Raw genomic sequence first — 13,180 nt, forward strand, 5'->3', positions numbered from 1 at the left:
TACCAACGTATTTACATATATATGCCGAGTTTTAAATGTACATTGTATTAGGGATGCATAAAAAAAAATACAAACGGGTACCCAAAAACCCGTTTCTGGAAAATCGGTATCGGAGCCAACTACCCTTCTGGAACCGTGCCTTTTGCTAAAGGCCATCAATAAAACAGGACTACAAGCGTACTTGGGGAAAAGTTGAAGAAATAAGTGAAGGGCAATACAAAAAAAAAAAAAAATGATTCATTCTACAAATTCTTCTCTTCGTCCAAAACGAAGATTTTTTTTTTTTTTTTTTTTTTTCTTTACATAGCATACAATTTGCTGTCCAAATGTTTTTTTTGTGGCGGGCAGGGAAGTTGTTGGGTTTTAGCACCAACAACACAAATAACAGCGACTCAAAAGAACCCACGCTATACACTTTCTACCCGGTTCGGTACCAGAATGTGCGAACCAAATCGTAAATGCTCATTTTCTGCAGCACTAGTGTGCCCGTGGCCAACTAAAACGCTACCGGGTGACACAAAATAAACAAAATAAGGCACTAAAGACCCAGACACATAACGTACGGGGAAAGAGGCCATGCATATAATGCACGCCACATATGAATATTTTTTTATGCAGCGACAGATGTTTCCCCTTATGCGCGCGCTAATAAAATTTCCCAAATCCCCAATAATACAACTAGGGACCACTCGCCCCTGCATCTCGAGAATGACTCGACCCAGTCAAACATATTGCACTTCTTTCAGGAAAATGGGTCGTTTTGCCGCTTTGAAACGTAATGCTGCCACGAACGCAGCGCGTTATTCGTCGGAATGCCGAGTGTGTCTTGAGCGACACCCTATCCGCTTGTGCCCAACCTTTCGGGCGAAAAGGCCAGAAGAGCGCCTCTACGTAACCATTCGCGAAAGCTACTGCGGAAATTGTCTGGCGCCTGATCACCGCGCGAACGCGTGCCCAAGCCAAGGGCGATGCAAACGGTGCGGCAAGAAGCACCACACGATGCTGCACATCGCCTCAATCGACGAAGAGGAGCAGCTATTACGAGAAGCCCGCTCCAAGCCATGGAGCGCCCAAGTGGAAGAGGAGCTAGATTCACCCCGAGAGCGGATAGACGACTCAATCTCGTTATATGCGTCGGACGCTGGAACGGAGACTGGACCTCTTCGTCCACCCCGAAACCGAGATGCCAGCCGAATCGGAGCGGAGACGCGGTCTCTTCGCCCGACCATAACGCCTACAGCCAAATCATTTCGACCACTTCTGCAGCACGAGAGGAAGCGGCTCCAACAAGGGACAGCGACAGCCCAGCGCCATACATATAACGGCCGAGCGGAGACCCGGTCTCTTCGCCGGTAACCCAGGAACCCCCAACGGAGACGACATTCGCGCGACCGCAGAGCGGAGACACGGCCTCTTCGCCTGCACCAACGACATCAGCCACAAGATCGCAGCGACGGAGGCAACACGCTGCAGCTCACCACCGTGTCCACCTTCCGGTCAGGGCTCGTAGCCCAGCATCCAGCGGCCACCGCCACCATGATACCAACGGTAGCGGTCACACTCACCGCGGTCGTGAAAATAGAAGCTGGGGGGCGGCTACACCTCGTCCGGGCCTTAATTGACGGATGCTCCCCCACCACCGTGATAGCATATGAGCTCGCCCAGGAGCTCCAACTCCCTGCCAGCAACATTGGCGGGCAAGCAGGATGCCTACTGCGCATACGAGGAAGACACGGCCAAAATAAACGAATTGCTACCCATGCGGCGGTCGTGTCCAATTTTCGGCGAATGGCCCCCACGACCAGCGTCGACAGCGCCATCGCATCCCCGTACGCACATCTCCGTCTGGCGGATCCACAGTTCTACTCATCCGCCCCGATCCGCCTCGTCCTAGGCACAGATGTATATGCCGAGATAATACTCCCAGGGATTCTGCCCACCACGTTTGGCCCTTTGTTAGCTCAGAGTACCATCTTCGGTTGGGTATTCTCGGGCACAGCGAAGGCCTAACAGCAAAATGTTCGGTAACGACCGAAATACATGAATTTTTACACTTTTTATCCTTTTTATTTTATTGAATTTCTGTTGTACACAGTCGCAAGAGGTGTGCATTGTGAGTTCGTACAAGTGCAAAATCTTTCTACGTGTCAAATCATAGCTGACAGGGAGAACGGCTGTCGCGAAGGGCCAGAGAATGGAAGAAAGGTTTCTTTTTCTTGTGTTCGCCGTTATTAAATTGAAGTGCCATGAATTGCACATTTGTTTCAAATCAGCTTTTCCTTTAAATTTGTATACAGAAAACATATTAATACTCACTCGCTGTTCACTATTGTGAACGTTTTATCGAAAATTCGCCACTTGTATGAATTCACAATGGAGGTGTGCGTTTTAAAAGCTTGTATCATTACAATAAGTTATTTTTTATTGAATTTTCTTCATAGAAAATTCACGAGCATAGAATTTCCAATGAATTTGTAATAAACGGCAAGAAATTTGAACACGTATATCTTCTTACTTCTTTTCGCAATCCCTAGCTCTAGGCAAACCTGGCTCACGCCTTACACGATAACGGGAAAATTGGTGAATGACCGAGGCAGCAGCAACCAAGCTCCCACACTGCGCAAACCATTTTGCATGCCGCCAAGCCGGCGGACTGGCCGGCATTATGTTAAGTTAGATATAATTAATTATAAGTTTTTTATTTTTTTTCTCTTCTTCACGGTCGGTGATCCTTGGCGGACTGTGATGTTGCGTACCGCAAGGGGGGCGGCATGTTTAGGCCCAATGCCTAACTTTTATCTGATTGACGGCGCCCCTCCCTAACGTTTTAATAATATTTCCAGCCACCCACACTCACGCCGCATTTGTGTGCATGCATGCACATGCATGCGTTTCATACGCATGCACGTGTGTGTGCGGGTTGTCAGCACCCATGCACGTATATGTGGGGGTTGTTGTGTGTGTGGCTTTTTTCCCCTCCTTAATACCAGAGGACTTTTTCGCGGCTTAGCGGTTGTCCTCAACGGGATAACCGGTCTCTTTTTCGATTGACCGCCAACCAGCACACATCGCCCAAGATCGCCACCGTCACGTTCGACACCAAGGTAATATTGTATCCACTCATATTTCCTAACACTCTTAATAAAACATTATTATAACGAGGAAATCCTCTGTGCGTTTGTTTCCTTTATTTCTTTTGAGCGAACCATCCACTCCAAGATCGACCCTTGTGCGCCTACCCACTGTCGGTTTACGACGCACTCAGGCCGAACAGGGTATCATGAGATGCATGATCTGTTTGATCGTGAATTGCAACGTGAGCGGGAATTCAATTCTAATGATTTGCGTTTATTTGTACAATCGAATATAACCAAAATAAATATTCAGCAAAAACATGTATATGATACAATCATGCAAGCCATTTCCAATAATGAAGGTGGATTACATTTCTTGGATGAACCTGGTGGTAAAGGCAAAACGTTCGTTATATCACTGATTTTAGCGAATATTCGATCGGAACAGAAAATTGCATTACCACTTGCATCTCCGGGAACTGCTGCTACATTATTAGAAGGTGGCCGGACAGCACACTCTGCATTACAATTGCCATTGAATGTACAGGTGATTGAAACTCCAACTTGCAATATTTCAAGAAATTCTGCTATGGCAAAAGTTCTGCGATTAACGTTAATTATTTTATGGGATGAGTGTACAATGGCGAATAAAAAATTACTAGAAGCATTTAATGGAACAATGCAAGATTTACGTGGTAATCAACAGCTTTTTGGTGGTGTTTTGATATTACTGTCAGGAGATTTTCGACAAACATTGCCTGTCATTCCTCGGTCAACTCCTGCTGATGAAATAAATGCCTGTTTGAAGTCATCAGTTCTTTGGAGATATGTACGAAAATTTACACTGAACATTAATATGCGTATTCACCTACAAAATGATCCAGCTGTCCATGAGTTTTCAAAACAATTGTTAGAAATTGGTGATGGCAAAACCAACGGATTGATGACTGTACCGAACAATTTTTGTACAATTACGAAATCGATAGATGAATTTATTGAATGTGGTTTTCCAAATATTCTTCAGAATTACAGAAATCATGATTGGTTGAGAGAACGCGCCATTTTAGCACCGAAGAACATTCATATCAATGCCATTAATTTTCAAATTCAAGCAAGACTCCCAGGTGTAGTTACGACATATAAATCAATTGACAGTGCTATGAATCAAGATGAGGCAATGAATTATCCAATTGAATTTTTAAATTCATTAGAACCGGCTGGTATGCCACCGCATTGTTTGAATCTGAAAGTGGGTTCTTTGATTATATTATTGCGAAATTTTAATCCACCAAAACTGTGTAATGGCACCAGATTGGCAGTGAAAAATTCATTGCCAAATTTGAATGAAGGTACGATCTTAACTGGTAAATCAAAAGGAGAAGTTTGTTTAATACCGCGTATCCCTATGATTCCAACTGATATGCCATTTTGAATTCAACCGATTACAATATCCTGTGCGTTTATCATTTGCGATGTCCATCAACAAAGCCCAAGGGCAAACACTTAACGTTTGTGGTGTGAATTTGGAGGAATCATGTTTTTCACATTGCCAACTTTATGTTGCCTGTTCCAGAGTCGGTACCCCCAACCGTTTGCTTATTCATGCTCAAAATGGAAAAACAAAAAATATTGTTTATCCAAATGTTTTGGATTAAGTTTTAAGATAGCTAACATATAATAAAACATCTTTTTTTTTTGTAATAAATGAGTTTAATTTAATATTTCACTTTATACGTAGCGAAGCACGTACCAGGCCGCTAGTATGTATATAAAACGCTTGTATGATATTAATCCAAAAAACTAAAAGCAAGCAGAAAGATTGGAAAAATTTATGAATTTCATTAATTGTTTCCAGTTTAAAAAACTACTGTGCAGAATAACAGCAAAAATTCAAATACAAAAACGAATCTAAGAAAAATTCTTAAAAATATGTATAAAAAATGCAAATATAATAATATAAAATGTTTGAATGACTTCTTCAAAACGCTAGAGAAACTCTAAAAAACAATTGTTGTAGATAAAACCTCAAAAAGTAGCAATAAAACCAGGGAAATATATAAAAATTCAGAAAAGTATTTCCTGGAATACGTGTGTGTTTCAAAATGACTTAAAAAGTAATAATATTAAATTGTAAAAAAATTAAAAAAAGGAAAAAAAACTTAAAAATAATAATAAACCTGTCTGATTAGAAAAAAATTCCTACAACTAAAAATAGAAAAACAAAAGTCTATTCAAATAAGTTTCTAAAAACTTTACTCTTATTAAAAAAAAATGAAAATTTCAAAAGTTTATCTTCTTCTAATGTGTTTACTGTTGATGCATTCTGGTGTTGTCCTCGCCTGATGGACTCTGTGGGTAAGTTGAGTAAAATATTGATGCACTCTGTCCAAGGTCAATGTCATCTAATCCCCTCTTAGTTGTGAAACGTGGCACTAAAGCGTCTTAAGAACCAGCTCAAGACGTGGTTGCCACAATTCCCCCTTACCCTTGTAATGGTAAAATGACCCAAGTCATCTTTTCACTGACACATATGGCAACACTATAACTTTCATTACTGACATATCATTGTGAATGCTAAGAAGAATAGGAAAATATATATAAGTAAGTATTTAGCCATCGTAAGGCTGTAAGGCAGAAAGAATACGATACATGTGTGGGATGAAACATGAGAATGACGAGCTTCGTCATTTTCATGTTTCACGGTCATCATTATTAAAAAATTTGGACTTGGCGACGCACACACAAAAAAGGAAGAAGTAAAGTTATTTAAAAACTAAAATAATTAATATAATCTTACAAAATAAACTAAGTGAAAACAAATTATAGAACAGTTTTTAAATTAATAAAACCAACATAAATAAAGAACTAAACTAAACTAAAATACTGTGTGTGTGACAATTGGTGTTGGGGTGGAGTGCGTTGCGCGATGCAAAGCGCACATCAATTTTTCAGAGGTTCCGAAATGGAACCTCACATGGCGACCGTGACGCTGGAGCCTCGATCATTTTAAATTTGGCAGCGACGGTGATTAGAGTGAAAAAAATGGTGGTATAGTGAATAAGAAAATCTTAAAGCATTAAATAAGATTCCCAACAAAATAATTTGAACTTAACAAATACAGAAGTAATAAATTTTCTAATAAAATATCTTAAAATTTAAATAACAAAAACGGAAGTAATAGGAAGATTTCTAACATATATTTTTAACTATGTAACAAAAAACGAAATACATTTTAAAATTTTTAATAAAACGGAAATAACAAAAAATTCTAACAAAAAATCTTCGAACTTATAACAAAATACAGAGGTAATAAAATTGGCTAACGAAATACTTACAAATATATACATAGAAATAATAATAAAATGTTCGAACTAAATCTACGATACAAATACTGTACCACCAAGCATCGAAATTAACAACGACATTCCTCTACTCACATAACGGCACCAAACTACGCCATATACATATATGCAGCAGCAGCAACAACACCAGCAGCGCATTAATACTGGCAGCGCAGTAGCAGCAGCAGCACCAATATCGCAGCAGAAGAAGCAGCAGCGACTAAGTCTGGAACCTCTGGGAAAACTTCGGAAGCAGCATTTAGGTATATTACTATATTACTTACATTTGTATATGGGGTATTCCATCCCATTTCGACCAATTTTGAACCCGACCCCCTTAGAATTGGCTGAAAGTTTTTCTTCTTTTTCTAGCTTACGAAAGACGTTTTTCAGAAGTTTTTCCAATTTTTTCATCCAACTCACAAAAAGTTATGAATTTTTAAAAAAACACCGTCTTTGCTTTCAAAATGCTATGACTTTTTCAAAAATTGACCGTTTGGGATCTTTTTTTTTAAATTTGTTTTTAAATGTACTTTTCGGAAAAAATTCAAAAAATGTTTAAAGTTTTTTTTTGTAATTTTTCAGTTTTTCGAGATTTTTCGAATTTCGCCCTTTTTTTTCTCATAAAAAATTTTTTTTTCAAAATATTTAAAACTTATTTTGAGTTGGAAAACGGTGTTTTTTTCAAAATGCTATAACTTTTTCAAAAATTGACCATTTGGGATAATTTTTTTTTAAATATGTTTTTAAATGTACTTTTCGAAAAAAATACAAAAACAATTTTAAAGTTTTTTTTTCAATTAAATAAAAACAAAAATTCTCGGCCCACTCCGGGATTAGTGGGGATGATTGCAGAATTTATTGAAGTTTTTTATGAGAAAAAAAAACAAAAAAGGACGAAATTCGAAAAATCTCGAAAAACTAAAATTACAAAAAAAAATTTTTAAAATTGTATTGAATTTTTTCCGAAAAGTACATTTCAAAACAAATTTAATCAAAAAGATCCCAAACGGTCAATTTTTAAAAAAGTTATAGCATTTTGAAAACAAAAACGGTGTTTTTTTAAAAATTCATAACTTTTTTTGAGTTGGATTAAAAAATTTGAAAAACTTCCGAAAAACGTCTTTCGTTAGCTTGAAAAAGAAGAAAAACTATCAGCCAATTCTAAAGGGGTCGGGTTCAAAATTGGTCGAAATGGGATGGAATACCCATGTTATTTTCTACGGAACGACAATCATGACATGTCCAGTTCAGTCCAATTTTGCTGGATATTAGGTCAACCACCCGACCACCTATGTGAGAGGAACCGGCACAGATAACATGAGCCATATTATCACAGAGCCAACAACAAACATAAGTATCACCACGGGAAATTTTCTTTTGATTGGTGCACTTCTTGAAACAGCAATCCAACATAATTGCAAAGTTAAACAAACCCAAAAGAAAAATAGGCAAAAGAAACTATAAGTATAGGATAAATTGAACAGCTGTTCAAAAAATATGGGCGAGAGTTATTTTGGAGCACTGGATGCAAATCGCAAGACAGCGTATAGCTAGCAGCGAACACAACAAAAAGCAAAAAGGGAACACAATGACTTGCTAATAGCAGCTACCAACAAAAAGGTATGCAGTTATCACAAATTTTTGTGAAAGTCTATGATATATGACCACACAGGCTGAATGTTTAAATTGCACAAAAAGCCACTATGTATATTGCACTGTGTAAAGATTTAATACGAAATTAAACTTATAAACTGTTTTCTATTATATTAATGAAAATATGCTTTTGAGACAGCCTATAGCTAGCAGCGAACAAAACAAAAAGCAAAAAGGGCACGCAATGACTTGCTAATAGCAGCTACCAACAAAAAGGTCTGCAGTTATCACAAATTTTTGTGAAAGTCTATGATATATGACCACACAGGCTGAATGTTTAAATTGCACAAAAAGCCACTATGTATATTGCACTGTGTAAAGATTTAATACGAAATTAAACTTATAAACTGTTTTCTATTATATTTATGAATATTGTTTACAAAGTAAAAAGAATAACAATTCGAAGAGCGACCAAAAACACGTCCGCGCACGGCAAGGTTACCAGATCCGAAAATCCAGAGCCGTAATAAAATCCTCAAATCCCTCGCTGGCAGTACTTGGGGAAAAGATAAAGAAACCCTCATTACCACATACAAAGCAATTGGCCAGCCGATTGCATGCTACGCGTCCCCTATATGGTCGCCAAACCTTAAAACTACTCACTGGAAGAAGCTACAATCCTGCCAAAATACTGCTCTCACAACCGGAAATACGGCACCTGAGAACTCAGCCGTATGAAGCAAAAAAACACAATGAGGTCCTCAGTGAACTCCACAAACAGGCGTCGGACCTTTATGCCAGGAATTGCCCGGTGAATCCAGTACTCAAAGAACAGTACCCAAAACTTGCGGAAGAGGAACGCACACTCCCCAGGGAAACGAGAGTCACTCTAGCTCAACTTCGTTCTGGACTCTGTAACAGGCTAAACTCCTACCTATGCAGAATCAACCCCGACAAACAAAATGTATGCCCTGCTTGCAATATGGCCCCACATGACACCAACCATCTCTTTAATTGTAATGTGGAACCGACGCCTCTAACACCCCTTTCATTATGGTCCACCCCTGTTGAAACAGCAAGTTTCCTTGGACTCCCGTTAGAGGATATTGATGACAATTTGTGATCGGTCGCTCCTATTAGGTGGGGCTACAACAACAACATGCCATCGAATGTTCTAAATCATCTAAAGCAGTAGGTCCGTCCCTGAATGACTCACAAATTGAAACTGGCGAGGGTGGTATCGCTACTAAAGCTTGGGAAACCAGCTAACGTAGGAGTTTCATATCGTCCGAACTCTCTCCTATCGCCAGTAGTAATTTCACCATAAGCCTACGACTTGCCAAGCATCATCATGGCTTTCGAAAATTGCCACTGCTCTAAATGACATCAACACACAAATAAATTGCGAAATGAACCAAGACCCCATTATAAAACAGTACTCATATCGCTAGACTTATCAAGACCTTTAACACGTCAATCACAGAACGTTGGTTCTAGACTTTGAAGTGTCAACTCAATCTAAAGGGTGGACTGAAAATTATCTGTGTGGTCGGCGGGCATCGGTGCAGTTCAGGAACGTAACATCAAAACCTGGAAGAATTAAACCAAATCCTCGGCGGCCTTGTTTACAACGTGTATGCGGCAAATTTGGGCAATATTGGACACCCATGTTGATGGCATTACGTTACCAAGTGACCTACACACAATAATACTGGGTGTGACGTTCGATCAGGACCTACAACCTTAACAAATTCTAAAGTACCTTGCCGGCAGCAAAAGTGTTTATCGCTACAACAACTAAAATCACCAACCATCTTTTCAATTACAATGTGGAACCAACGCCTCTTACACCCTTATCTCTTAGCAAATTTCCTCGAACTCCAAGTTTCCCGTAAAAGGATATCGATGTGTGAGTGATCGCAGCTTTTGGATTGGGCGAAGCACTGCTACAACCACAATAAAGTTAGTGGTGTTATGGATACGGGAGTCATTTCCGGATATGAATTCGCTAAGCTCAGATACGAAGCCGACTGCCGAATGAACCCATTTTGCACCCCTCGAATCTTGAGACATGTGTGTTTTAGTTGCCTTTTACGACTGGAATCTTCTACCATGGGAATGTAGTGAGGCCCTTAGCCCGGTGGTGACCAGAAGGTTCGATCAGGGAAACTCAGAACGTTCGCATGAAATTCGGTGAACCGAATGGTCGAGTGTTGTGGTTCACACGCACCGTGGGTAAGGCGGCCATTTGTTGTTGAGATAAAACTGGACGCGCCTTGAAACAAATTACACAGCTTTGGATGAGACGACGAGCGACATTGCGCACATCTAAAATCGAATTAATTTGTCGAATTTGATTGACGGTGACTTTGGGCCCTCCACGTAACGTGAGGCGATGATAATGGTATACGGTCAACGTCGCGAAGTAGCTCTTTGATGGTAGTATTATTGGAAATATCTCTTCAAACGGTATAAAGGCATTTTGCAAGCGGCCATTGGCACGAAGAATATTATTATCGTCAATAAATGGATTAGGAAGAAATAGTTGGCTAAATTTTGGAATTGGTTGCTTATTGTGAACTGTTTTGAGCTCGGATGAGACTTCATTGTATTGGATCCAGCGGATGAGTGACAGTTCTCTATGTTGAATTTCGATAACTGTGGGAGGAGGGATATGTTGAATGAGTTGGCTTATCGGGTTCGAAAGCTTTGCAATTGATGGACGTTGCCGTTTGAGTTTGATTGAAGACCTCACAACCTTTACAAAACGGATGGCGTATGCGACGAAGGCGATTGAAGTTCGAAAACCGCTTAAGGAGTGTTTCTAGTCCACACTCTTCTTTCGTAGTAAGATTTATGGTTTTGAATCGTGCACGAAGTTCGGATTCATCGTCGTCATGAAGTTCGTATGATGAGTTTGGCCATTTCGCTTGAGACAAAGAAGTAGTGAAGAATCGCGCAATTTGGCAATGGCTAAATCCCGTCTGTTGAGATCGGCTGGATTAGCTGAGGAAGAGACATGATTCCATTGTTCAACTTCAGTCGACGCAAGAATTTTATGAACGCGATTCCATATGAAGGCAGCCCAGCGATTTTGATCTCCTCGAATCCAGGATAATACGACGGTGGAATCAGTCCACTTAAAAACCTTGTCGATTTTAAGTCTCAATGATTGTTTGACAGCATCAAGTAATGTGACCGCCAGCGTCGCAGCACTTAGTTCTGCTCTAGGTATAGTGAAAGGTTTTCGAATGGGTGCCTGTTTACTCTTTGCTGCCAATAGGTTGAGTTAGGTCGGAAATAAATCGCGGTGGCGTATGCCTTGCTTGAACTGTCGTAGAAAACGTGAAGTTGGTTCTGTTTGTTCGTTGTACGGATCCAGCGAGGGATTTCAATGTGCTTGATTGACTGTAAGTCATCTATAGTTTGGTTAAATTCAGACTGTAGATTGATACACGTTATGGGTTCATCCCAATCTAATTCCTGTTCCCATAGCCTGTTTAGAAAAATGTTTTCTTTGGTGATGAAGGCACTCAGCCAACCGAGTGGGTTGAACAGACGTGCCACTATGGAGGAGATATTGCATTTTGTCAGTCGCGTCGCCGTTGGAAAATGCATCGAAAATGTAAAAAAAATCGCTGAGTCTTGACCATCCCAACCCAAGTGCCTTAATAGAATCTTCAGGATTAAATAAATGCTTAAGAATTTCGGATGAATTGCTCGCCCATTTGCGAAGTTCCAAACCAGCACTGCGAAGCAATTTAATGAGTTCTTGAACCATTTTTATGGCGTCCTCGATTATTTCGCTTCCGGTAGTGAACTCATCCACGTATGTTTCAAACTTAAGAGCGCTGTAGACCGCTGGAGAAGTGATTCTGGCTTCTTCGGCCAATACGTGAAGAGTTTTAATAGCCTGATACGGTGATGGTGCGAGGCCAAACGTTACAGTTTGAAGTGCATATGTGTTTGAATGCCCGAATTTTCATCGTCTTGCCATAAAATGTATTGATAGTGGGTGTCATCTGGACGCATGTCGATGCACCGATACATTTTTTCGATATCTGCAATGAAGGCGTATTTGTGCGTTCTCCAGTTTAGGATAATTGAGACTAAATTAGATTGTAAAACGGGACCGGTGGTCAAAATGTCGTTTAAAGATTTTCCGTTTGTCGACTTGGCCGAGCCGTCAAAAACCTGTCGAAGTTTCGTTGTGAGCCTGGTTTCTTTAAATACTGCATAGTGGGACAAATAATAGTGCTTTTCTTGGATCTCTTGCATTAGCTTAACCTGATTCAATTTCTGACACTTGTTAAACACCTCAAAATATGCTTCCTTGAATCTGTGCTCACGGCTCTCTGCTATGAAGCGACGTTGTATCGATTGAAAACGTTGAATTGCCACTTCGTAGGAGGAAGCTAATGCAATTGACGGATCTAAATAGGATTTGAATGGTAGACGCACCATAAACTTTCCATTTGGTTGACGAATGGTAGTCTCATGGTCTGTCCATTCATCTTCCATGGATAACGATTTGACAGTAGGTACCTCCTCTAGTCCATAAAACCTTGTAGGCAAATCTCGTATTTCTGTTGTGGAAATATGGTTACACTGAGTTAATGGAAAGGTAAGAACATGATAATATAATAACGGGATCACCGACCTCACCCTTACACACCCCGTTTTCAAGAATACGGCCGTATACATCGCCGGCCAATAACAAATCAATTTGGCCCGTAATTGCATAGTGGGAATCAGCCAGTGCTAAATTTTTAAGATGACACCAAGACATCACTCTTACTGGATGGAAGAACTGCAAATTTCAATTTAAAATTAAAGTTAGGATTAACGGGTGATTCAATACTGAGATTAACACCCTTATCAGAAATTTTGTATTGAGATTCCCCCATGGGCCGGTAACCTTGTGGCATTACCACAATACAAGATATTTGTATTTATGTACATGCCAGAATAGGTCTAGCTTGGAATGCAGAATCAAATGAATTTCACTTTCGACCACACACAAATTACTCATAGCGGCATAGATAAGTTATATTGAACCCAGCGGGGAGCCGTATCCGTTTACAGTTGCTTACTTATAAGCGTCACACTCACTAGCTCACGTGTTGATCAGCATGACTGATCGACAGCATAAACAAATCAGCAAAGATC

General features: G+C 40.0%; 1 protein-coding gene across 10 annotated transcripts in view; it reads right to left on the reverse strand.

Moving 5' to 3' along the window:
- The window catches only part of CaMKII (Calcium/calmodulin-dependent protein kinase II), a 3,892,153-nt gene that overhangs the window by 3,463,053 nt on the left and 415,920 nt on the right, over positions 1-13,180 (reverse strand). The window lies entirely within an intron of this gene.

This window comes from Eurosta solidaginis, chromosome X, assembly GCF_040869045.1.
Source record: "Eurosta solidaginis isolate ZX-2024a chromosome X, ASM4086904v1, whole genome shotgun sequence".
Lineage (NCBI taxonomy): Eukaryota > Metazoa > Arthropoda > Insecta > Diptera > Tephritidae > Eurosta > Eurosta solidaginis.